Consider the following 12,137-nt stretch of genomic DNA (forward strand, 5'->3'; position numbering starts at 1 on the left):
TATCCACATGCTCAGTTCTGAGAGATAAGTGTGTGTGAAAGCCGTCCTTCACCTAGCTTGCTGGGAACACAATGTTCCTTTTCAGTTGCAAACTCCACTCCATAGATATATATGGTGTGGTACTAGCTCCAACTCGGTTTTACAGTGAAAACTGCAGGAACTTCAAACCGGCACTAGGAAACAGACTGAGAAACCAGAGCAAAAGTTTCTCCTGCAACCCGTTCCATTTGTGCTAGATGAACGAACGTCTATCCACATGCTCAGTTCTGAGAGATATGTGTGTGTGAAAGCCGTCCTTCACCTAGCTTGTTCGGAACACAAAGTTTCTTTTCAGTTGCAAACTCAAATCCATACATATATATGGTGAGGTACAGCTCCAACTCGGTTTTACACTGAAAAATGCATTAACTTCTAACCGGCACTAGATAACAGACTGAGAAACCAGAGTAAAAATTTCCCCTGCAACCAGTTCCCTTTGTGCTACATGAAAGAACGTCTCTCCACATGCTTAGTTCTGAGACATAATTGTGTGTGAAAGCCGTCCTTCACCTAGCATGCTGAGAACACAAAGTTTCTTTTCAGTTGCAAACTCCACTCCATACATATATATTTGGAGGTAGTAGCTCCAACTCAGTTTTACAGTGAAAACTGCAGGAACTTCAAACCGGCACTAGGAAACAGACTGAGAAAACTGAGTAAAAGTTTCTCCTGCAAACCGTTCCCTTTGTGCTAGATGAACGAACATCTCTCCACATGCTCAGTTCTGAGAGATACGTGTGTGTGAAAGTCGTCCTTCACCTAGCTTGATGGGTACACAAAATTTCTTTTCAGTTGCAAATTCCACTCCATACATATATATGGGGAGGTACCAGCTCCAACTCTGTTTTACAGTGAAAACTGCAGGAACTTCAAACCGGCACTATGAAACAGACTGAGAAAAGATTAAAAGTTTCCCCGGCAACCCGTTCCATTTGAGCTAGATGAACGAATGTCTCTCCACATGCTCAGGTCTGAGAGATAATTGTGTGTGAAAGCCGTCCTTCAGCTAGCTTGTTGGGAACAGAGAGTTTCTTTTCAGTTGCAAACTCCACTCCATACATATATATGGGGAGGTACTAGCTCCAACCCAGTTTTACACTGAAAACTGCAGGAAATTCAAACCGGCACTAGGAAATAGACTGAGATACCAGAGTACAAGTTTCTCCTGCAACCCGATCCCTTTGTGCTAGATGAACGAACGTCTCTCCAAATGCTCAGTTCTGAGAGATAAGTGTGTGTTAAAGCCGTCCTTCACCTAGCTTGTTGGGAACACAAAGTTCCTTTTCAGTTGCAAACTCCACTCCATATATATATATGGGATGGTACTAGCTCAAACTCGGTTTTACAGTGAAAAACGCAGGAACTTCAAACCGGCACTAGGAAACAGACTGAGAAACCAGAGTAAAAGTTTCTCCTGCAAACAGTTCCGTTTGTGCTAGATGAACGAACGTCTCTCCACATGTTCAGTTCTGAGAGATAAGTGTGTGTGAAAGCCGACCTTCACCTAGATTGTTAGGAACACAAAGTTCCTTTTCAGTTGCAAACACCACTCCATATGTATATATAGGGTGGCACTAGCTCCAACTAGGTTTAACAGTGAAAACTGCAGGAACTTCAAACCGGCACTAGGAAACAGACTGAGAAACCAGAGTAAAAGTTTCTCCTGCAACCCGTTCCCTTTGTGCTAGATGAACGAACGTCTATCCACATGCTCAGTTCTGAGAGAAAAGTGTGTGTGAAAGCCGTCCTTCACCTAGCTTGTTGGGAACACAAAGTTACTTTTCAGTTGCAAACACAAATCCATACATATATATGGGGAGGTACAAGCTCCAACTCGGTTTTACACTGAAAAATGCACTAACTTCTAACCGGCACTAGATAACAGACTGAGAAACCAGAGTAAAATTTCCCCTGCAACCAGTTCCCTTTGTGCTACATGAAAGAATGTCTCTCCACATGCTCAGTTCTGAGACATAAGTGTGTGTGAAAGCCGTCCTTCACATAGCATGTTGAGAACACAAAGATTCTTTTCAGTTGCAATCTCCACTCCATACATATACATTGGAGTTACTAGCTCCAACTCGGTTTTACAGTGAAAACTGCAGGAACTTCAAACCGGCACTAGGAAACAGACTGAGAAAACTGAGTAAAAGTTTCTCCTGCAAAACGTTCCCTTTGTGCTAGATGAATGAATATCTCTCCACATGCTCAGTTCTGAGAGATACGTGTGTGTGAAAGCTGTCCTTCACCTAGCTTGATGGGTACACAAAGTTTCCTTTCAGTTGCAAAATCCACTCCATACATATATATGGGGAGGTACCAGCTCCAACTCGGTTTTACAGTGAAAAGTGCAGGAACTTCAAACCGGCACTAGGAAACAGACTGAGAAACCAGATTTAAAGTTTCCCCTGCAACCCGTTCCCTTTGTGCTAGATGAACGAATGTCTCTCCACATGCTCAAGTCTGAGAGATAATTGTGTGTGAAAGCCGTCCTTCAGCTAGCTTGTTGGGAACAGAGAGTTTCATTTCACTTGCAAACTTCACTCCAAACATATATATGGGGAGGTACTAGCTCCAACTCGGTTTAACAGTGAAAACTGCAAGAACTTCAAACCGGCACTAGGAAAATGTCTGAGAAACCAGAGTAAATGTATCTCCTGCAACCCGTTCCCTTTGTGCTAGATGAACGAACGTCTCTCCACATGCTCAGTTCTGAGAGATTAGAGTGTGTGAAATCCGCACTTCACCTAGCTTGTTGGGAACACAGTGTTTCTTTTCAGTTGCAAAATCCACTCCGTACATATATATGGGGAGGAACTATCTCCAAAACAATTTTACAGTGAAAACTGCAGGAACTTCAAACCGGCACTAGGAAACAGACTGGGAAAACAGAGTAAAAGTTTCTCCTGCAAACAGTTCCCTTTGTGTTAGATGAACGAACGTTTCTCCACATGCTCTGTTCTGAGAGATAATTGTGTGTGAAAGCCGTCCTTCACCTAGCTTGTTGGGAACAAAAAGTTTCTTTTCACTTGCAAACTCCACTCCATACATATATATGGGGAGGTACGAGCTCCAAACCGGTTTTACAGTGAAAACTGCAGGAACTTCTAACCGGCGCTAGGAAACAGACTGAGAAACCAGAGTAAAAGTTTATCCTGCAACCCGTTCCCTTTGTGCAAGATGAACGAACGTCTCTCCTCATGCTCAGTTCTGAGAGATAAGTGTGTGTGTAAGCCGTCCTTCACCTAGCTTGTAGGGAACACAAAGTTTCTTTTCACATGCAAACCCACTCCATACATATATATGGGGAGGTACGAGCTCCAACTTGGTTTTACAGTGAAAACTGCAGTAACTTCAAACCGGCACTAGGAAACAGACTGAGAAACCGGAGTAAAAGTTTCTCCTGCAAACCGTTCCCTTTCTGCTAGATGAACGAACGTCTCTCCACATACTCAGTTCTGAGAGATAAGTGTGTGTGAAAGCCGTGCTTCACATAGCTTGTTGGGAACACAAGGTTTCTTTTCACTTGCAAACTGCACTCCATACATATATATGGGGAGGTACGAGCTCCAAATCGGTTTTACAGTGAAAACTGCAGTAACTTCAAACCGGCACTAGGAAACAGACTGGGAAACCAGAGTAAAAATTTCTCCTACAACCCGTTCCATTTGTTCTAGATGAACGAAAGTCTCTCCACATGCTCAGTTCGGAGAGAATAGTGTGTGTGTAACCCATCCTTCACCTAGCTTGTAGGGAACACAAAGTTTCTTTTCACATGCAAACTCCAATCCATACATATATATGGGTAGGTACGAGCTCCAACTTGGTTTTACAGTGAAAACTGCAGTAACTTCAAACCGGCACTAGGAAACAGACTGAGAAACCAGAGTAAAAGTTTCTCCTGCAAACCGTTTCCTTTCTGCTAGATGAACGAACGTCTCTCCACATGCTCAGTTCTGAGAGATAAGTGTGTGTGTAAGCCGTCCTTCACATAGCTTGTTGGGAACACAAAATTTCTTTTCAGTTGCAAACTCCATTCCATATATATATAAGGGGAGGTACGAGCTCCAACTCGGTTTTACAGTGAAAACTGCAGTAACTTCAAACCGGCACTAGGAAACAGACTGGGAAACCAGAGTAAAATTTTTTCCTGCAACCCGTTCCATTTGTGCTAGATGAACGAACGTCTCTCCACATGCTAAGTTCTGAGAGATAAGTGTGTGTGAAAGCCGTCCTTCACCTATCTTGTTGGGAAAACAAAGTTTCTTTTCATTTGCAAACTCCACTCCATATATATATATGGGGAGGTACGAGCTCCAACACGGTTTTACAGTGAAAACTGCAGTAACTTCAAACCGGCACTAGGAAACAGACTGGGAAACCAGAGTAAAAGTTTCTCCTGCAACCCGTTCCCTTTGTGCTAGATGAACGAACGTCTATCAACATGCACAGCTCTGAGAGATAAGTGTGTTTGAAAGCCGTCCTTCACCTAGATTGTTGGGAACACAAAGTTTCTTTTCACTTGCAAACACCACTCCCTACATATATATGGGAATGTACGAGCTACAAATCGGTTTTACAGTGAAAAGTGCAGTAACTTCAAACCGGCACTAGGAAACAGACTGAGAAACCAGAGTAATAGTTTCTCCTGCAACCCTTTCCTTTTGTGCTAGATGAACGAACGTCTTCCCACATGCTCAATTCTGAGAGATAAATGCGTGTGAAAGCTTCCTTCACCTATCTTGTTGGGAGCACAAAGTTTCTTTTCACTTGCAAACTCCACTCCATACGTATATATGGGTATGTACGAGCTGCAACTCGGTTTTACAGTGAAAACTGCAGTAACTTCAAACCGGCGCTAGGAAACAGACTGAGAAACCAGAGTAAAAGTTTCTCCTGCATCCCGTTCCCTTTGTGTTAGATGAACGAACGTCTCTCCACATGCTCTGTTCTGAGAGATAATTGTGTGTGAAAGCCGTCCTTCACCTACCTTGTTGGGAACAAAAAGATTCTTTTCACTTGCAAACTACACTCCATACATATATATGGGGAGGTACGAGCTCCAACCATGTTTTACAGTGAAAAGTGCAGTAACTTCAAACCGGCGCTTGGAAACAGACTGAGAAACCAGAGTAAAAGTTTCTCATGCAACCCGTTCCCTTTCTGCTAGATGAACGAACGTGTCTCCACATGCTCAGTTCTCAGAGATAAGTGTGTGTGGAAGCCGTCCTTCACCTAGCTTGTTGGGAACACAAAGATTCTTTTCAGTTGCAAACTCCACTCCATACATATATATGGGGAGGTACGAGCTCCAACTCGTTTTTACAGTGAAAACTGCAGTAACTTCAAACCGGAACTAGGAAACAGACTGGGAAACCAGTGTAAAAGTTTCTCCTGCAAACATTTCAATTTGTGCTAGATGAACGAACGTCTCTCCACATGCTCAGTTCTGAGAGATAAGTGTATGTGAAAGCCGTCCTTCACCTAGATTGTTGGGAACACAAAGTTTCTTTTCACTTGCAAACACCACTTCCTACATATATATGGGGATGTACGAGCTGCAACTCGGTTTTACAGTGAAAACTGCAGTAACTTCAAACCGGCACTAGGAAACAGACTGAGAAACCAGAGTAATAGTTTTTCCTGCAAACCGTTCCCTTTGTGCTAGATGAACGAACGTCTCTCCACATGCTCAGTTCTGAGAGATAAGTGTGTGTGAAAGCCGTCCTTCACCTAGATTGTTGGGAACACAAAGTTTCTTTTCACTTGCAAACACCACTCCCTACATATATATGGGGATGTACGAGCTGCAACTCGATTTTACAGTGAAAACTGCAGTAACTTCAAACCGGCACTAGGAAACAGACTGGGAAACCAGAGTAAAAGTTACACCTGCAACCCGTTCCCTTTGTGTTAGATGAACGAACGTCTCTCCACATGCTCAGTTCTGAGAGATAAGTGTGTGTGAAAGCCGCCCTTCACCTAGCTTGTTGGGAACACAAAGTTTCTTTTCACTTGCAAACTCCACTCAATACATATATATGGGGAGGTACTAGCTCCAACACGGTTTTACAGTGAAAACTGCAGTAACGTCAAACCGGCACTAGGAAACAGACTGAGAAACCAGAGTAATAGTTTCCCCTGCAACCCGTTCCCTTTGTGCAAGATGAACGAACGTCTCTCCACATGCTCAATTCTGAGAGATAAATGCGTCTGAAAGCCGTCCTTCACTTATCTTGTTGAGAGCACTAAGTTTCTTTTCACTTGCAAACTCCAATCCATACGTATATATGGCTATGTACGAGCTGCAACTCGGTTTTACAGAGAAAACTGCAGTAACTTCAAACAGGCGCTTGGAAACAGACTGAGAAACCAGAGTAAAAGTTTCTCCTGCAACCCGTTCCCTTTGTGTTAGATGAACGAACGTCTCTCCACATGCTCTGTTCTGAGAGATAATTGTGTGTGAAAGCCGTCCTTCACGTAGCTTGTTGGGAACCAAAAGTTCCTTTTCACTTGCAAACTCCTCCCCATACATATATATGGGGAGGTACGAGCTCCAACCCGGTTTTACAGTGAAAACTGAAGGAACTTCAAACCGGAGCTAGGAAACAGACTGAGAAACCAGAGTAAAGTTTATCCTGCAACCCGTTCCCTTTGTGCTAGATGAACAAACGTCTCTCCACATGCTCAGTTCTGAGAGATAAGTATGTGTGAAAGCCGTCCTTCACCTAGCTTGTTGGGAACACAAAGTTTCTTTTCAGTTGCTAACTCCACTCCATACATATATAAGGGGAGGTACGAGCTCCAACTCTGTTTTACAGTGAAAACTGCAGTAACTTCAAACTGGCACTAGGAAACAGACTGGGAAACCAGAGTAAATGTTTCTCCTGCAAACATTTCACTTTGTGCTAGATGAACGAACGTCTCTCCACATGCTCAGTTCTGAGAGATAAGTGTATGTGAAAGCCGTCCTTCACCTAGATTGTTGGGAACACAAAGTTTCTTTTCACTTGCAAACACCACTCCCTGCATATATATGGGGATGTACGAGCTGCAAATCGGTTTTACAGTGAAAACTGCAGTAACTTCAAACCGGCACTAGGAAACAGACTGAGAAACCAGAGTAATAGTTTCTACTGCATCCCGTTCACTTTGTGTTAGATGAACGAACGTCTCTCCACATGCTCAGGTCTGAGAGATAATTGTGTGTGAAAGCCGTCCTTCAGCTAGCTTGTTGGGAACAGAGAGTTTCTTTTCAGTTGCAAACTCCACTCCATACATATATATGGGGAGGTACTAGCTCCAACCCAGTTTTACACTGAAAACTGCAGGAAATTCAAACCGGCACTAGGAAATAGACTGAGATACCAGAGTACAAGTTTCTCCTGCAACCCGATCCCTTTGTGCTAGATGAACGAACGTCTCTCCAAATGCTCAGTTCTGAGAGATAAGTGTGTGTTAAAGCCGTCCTTCACCTAGCTTGTTGGGAACACAAAGTTCCTTTTCAGTTGCAAACTCCACTCCATATATATATATGGGATGGTACTAGCTCAAACTCGGTTTTACAGTGAAAAACGCAGGAACTTCAAACCGGCACTAGGAAACAGACTGAGAAACCAGAGTAAAAGTTTCTCCTGCAAACAGTTCCGTTTGTGCTAGATGAACGAACGTCTCTCCACATGTTCAGTTCTGAGAGATAAGTGTGTGTGAAAGCCGACCTTCACCTAGATTGTTAGGAACACAAAGTTCCTTTTCAGTTGCAAACACCACTCCATATGTATATATAGGGTGGCACTAGCTCCAACTAGGTTTAACAGTGAAAACTGCAGGAACTTCAAACCGGCACTAGGAAACAGACTGAGAAACCAGAGTAAAAGTTTCTCCTGCAACCCGTTCCCTTTGTGCTAGATGAACGAACGTCTATCCACATGCTCAGTTCTGAGAGAAAAGTGTGTGTGAAAGCCGTCCTTCACCTAGCTTGTTGGGAACACAAAGTTACTTTTCAGTTGCAAACACAAATCCATACATATATATGGGGAGGTACAAGCTCCAACTCGGTTTTACACTGAAAAATGCACTAACTTCTAACCGGCACTAGATAACAGACTGAGAAACCAGAGTAAAATTTCCCCTGCAACCAGTTCCCTTTGTGCTACATGAAAGAATGTCTCTCCACATGCTCAGTTCTGAGACATAAGTGTGTGTGAAAGCCGTCCTTCACATAGCATGTTGAGAACACAAAGATTCTTTTCAGTTGCAATCTCCACTCCATACATATACATTGGAGGTACTAGCTCCAACTCGGTTTTACAGTGAAAACTGCAGGAACTTCAAACCGGCACTAGGAAACAGACTGAGAAAACTGAGTAAAAGTTTCTCCTGCAAAACGTTCCCTTTGTGCTAGATGAATGAATATCTCTCCACATGCTCAGTTCTGAGAGATACGTGTGTGTGAAAGCTGTCCTTCACCTAGCTTGATGGGTACACAAAGTTTCCTTTCAGTTGCAAAATCCACTCCATACATATATATGGGGAGGTACCAGCTCCAACTCGGTTTTACAGTGAAAAGTGCAGGAACTTCAAACCGGCACTAGGAAACAGACTGAGAAACCAGATTTAAAGTTTCCCCTGCAACCCGTTCCCTTTGTGCTAGATGAACGAATGTCTCTCCACATGCTCAAGTCTGAGAGATAATTGTGTGTGAAAGCCGTCCTTCAGCTAGCTTGTTGGGAACAGAGAGTTTCATTTCACTTGCAAACTTCACTCCAAACATATATATGGGGAGGTACTAGCTCCAACTCGGTTTAACAGTGAAAACTGCAAGAACTTCAAACCGGCACTAGGAAAATGTCTGAGAAACCAGAGTAAATGTATCTCCTGCAACCCGTTCCCTTTGTGCTAGATGAACGAACGTCTCTCCACATGCTCACTTCTGAGAGATTAGAGTGTGTGAAATCCGCACTTCACCTAGCTTGTTGGGAACACAGTGTTTCTTTTCAGTTGCAAAATCCACTCCGTACATATATATGGGGAGGAACTATCTCCAAAACAATTTTACAGTGAAAACTGCAGGAACTTCAAACCGGCACTAGGAAACAGACTGGGAAAACAGAGTAAAAGTTTCTCCTGCAAACAGTTCCCTTTGTGTTAGATGAACGAACGTTTCTCCACATGCTCTGTTCTGAGAGATAATTGTGTGTGAAAGCCGTCCTTCACCTAGCTTGTTGGGAACAAAAAGTTTCTTTTCACTTGCAAACTCCACTCCATACATATATATGGGGAGGTACGAGCTCCAAACCGGTTTTACAGTGAAAACTGCAGGAACTTCTAACCGGCGCTAGGAAACAGACTGAGAAACCAGAGTAAAAGTTTATCCTGCAACCCGTTCCCTTTGTGCAAGATGAACGAACGTCTCTCCTCATGCTCAGTTCTGAGAGATAAGTGTGTGTGTAAGCCGTCCTTCACATAGCTTGTTGGGAACACAAAATTTCTTTTCAGTTGCAAACTCCACTCCATATATATATAAGGGTAGGTACGAGCTCCAACTCGGTTTTACAGTGAAAACTGCAGTAACTTCAAACCGGCACTAGGAAACAGACTGGGAAACCAGAGTATAATTTTCTCCTGCAACCCGTTCCATTTGTGCTAGATGAACGAAAGTCTCTCCACATGCTCAGTTCGGAGAGAAAAGTGTCAGTGTAAGCCGTCCTTCACCTAGCTTGTAGGGAACACAAAGTTTCTTTTCACATGCAAACCCACTCCATACATATATATGGGGAGGTACGAGCTCCAACTTGGTTTTACAGTGAAAACTGCAGTAACTTCAAACCGGCACTAGGAAACAGACTGAGAAACCGGAGTAAAAGTTTCTCCTGCAAACCGTTCCCTTTCTGCTAGATGAACGAACGTCTCTCCACATACTCAGTTCTGAGAGATAAGTGTGTGTGAAAGCCGTGCTTCACATAGCTTGTTGGGAACACAAGGTTTCTTTTCACTTGCAAACTGCACTCCATACATATATATGGGGAGGTACGAGCTCCAAATCGGTTTTACAGTGAAAACTGCAGTAACTTCAAACCGGCACTAGGAAACAGACTGGGAAACCAGAGTAAAAATTTCTCCTACAACCCGTTCCATTTGTTCTAGATGAACGAAAGTCTCTCCACATGCTCAGTTCGGAGAGAATAGTGTGTGTGTAACCCATCCTTCACCTAGCTTGTAGGGAACACAAAGTTTCTTTTCACATGCAAACTCCAATCCATACATATATATGGGTAGGTACGAGCTCCAACTTGGTTTTACAGTGAAAACTGCAGTAACTTCAAACCGGCACTAGGAAACAGACTGAGAAACCAGAGTAAAAGTTTCTCCTGCAAACCGTTTCCTTTCTGCTAGATGAACGAACGTCTCTCCACATGCTCAGTTCTGAGAGATAAGTGTGTGTGTAAGCCGTCCTTCACATAGCTTGTTGGGAACACAAAATTTCTTTTCAGTTGCAAACTCCATTCCATATATATATAAGGGGAGGTACGAGCTCCAACTCGGTTTTACAGTGAAAACTGCAGTAACTTCAAACCGGCACTAGGAAACAGACTGGGAAACCAGAGTAAAATTTTTTCCTGCAACCCGTTCCATTTGTGCTAGATGAACGAACGTCTCTCCACATGCTAAGTTCTGAGAGATAAGTGTGTGTGAAAGCCGTCCTTCACCTATCTTGTTGGGAAAACAAAGTTTCTTTTCATTTGCAAACTCCACTCCATATATATATATGGGGAGGTACGAGCTCCAACACGGTTTTACAGTGAAAACTGCAGTAACTTCAAACCGGCACTAGGAAACAGACTGGGAAACCAGAGTAAAAGTTTCTCCTGCAACCCGTTCCCTTTGTGCTAGATGAACGAACGTCTATCAACATGCTCAGCTCTGAGAGATAAGTGTGTTTGAAAGCCGTCCTTCACCTAGATTGTTGGGAACACAAAGTTTCTTTTCACTTGCAAACACCACTCCCTACATATATATGGGAATGTACGAGCTACAAATCGGTTTTACAGTGAAAAGTGCAGTAACTTCAAACCGGCACTAGGAAACAGACTGAGAAACCAGAGTAATAGTTTCTCCTGCAACCCTTTCCTTTTGTGCTAGATGAACGAACGTCTTCCCACATGCTCAATTCTGAGAGATAAATGCGTGTGAAAGCTTCCTTCACCTATCTTGTTGGGAGCACAAAGTTTCTTTTCACTTGCAAACTCCACTCCATACGTATATATGGGTATGTACGAGCTGCAACTCGGTTTTACAGTGAAAACTGCAGTAACTTCAAACCGGCGCTAGGAAACAGACTGAGAAACCAGAGTAAAAGTTTCTCCTGCATCCCGTTCCCTTTGTGTTAGATGAACGAACGTCTCTCCACATGCTCTGTTCTGAGAGATAATTGTGTGTGAAAGCCGTCCTTCACCTACCTTGTTGGGAACAAAAAGATTCTTTTCACTTGCAAACTACACTCCATACATATATATGGGGAGGTACGAGCTCCAACCATGTTTTACAGTGAAAAGTGCAGTAACTTCAAACCGGCGCTTGGAAACAGACTGAGAAACCAGAGTAAAAGTTTCTCTTGCAACCCGTTCCCTTTCTGCTAGATGAACGAACGTGTCTCCACATGCTCAGTTCTCAGAGATAAGTGTGTGTGGAAGCCGTCCTTCACCTAGCTTGTTGGGAACACAAAGATTCTTTTCAGTTGCAAACTCCACTCCATACATATATATGGGGAGGTACGAGCTCCAACTCGTTTTTACAGTGAAAACTGCAGTAACTTCAAACCGGAACTAGGAAACAGACTGGGAAACCAGTGTAAAAGTTTCTCCTGCAAACATTTCAATTTGTGCTAGATGAACGAACGTCTCTCCACATGCTCAGTTCTGAGAGATAAGTGTATGTGAAAGCCGTCCTTCACCTAGATTGTTGGGAACACAAAGTTTCTTTTCACTTGCAAACACCACTTCCTACATATATATGGGGATGTACGAGCTGCAACTCGGTTTTACAGTGAAAACTGCAGTAACTTCAAACCGGCACTAGGAAACAGACTGAGAAACCAG

The sequence above is a fragment of the Camelus dromedarius genome, chromosome 23 (assembly GCF_036321535.1).
Source record: "Camelus dromedarius isolate mCamDro1 chromosome 23, mCamDro1.pat, whole genome shotgun sequence".
NCBI lineage: Eukaryota > Metazoa > Chordata > Mammalia > Artiodactyla > Camelidae > Camelus > Camelus dromedarius.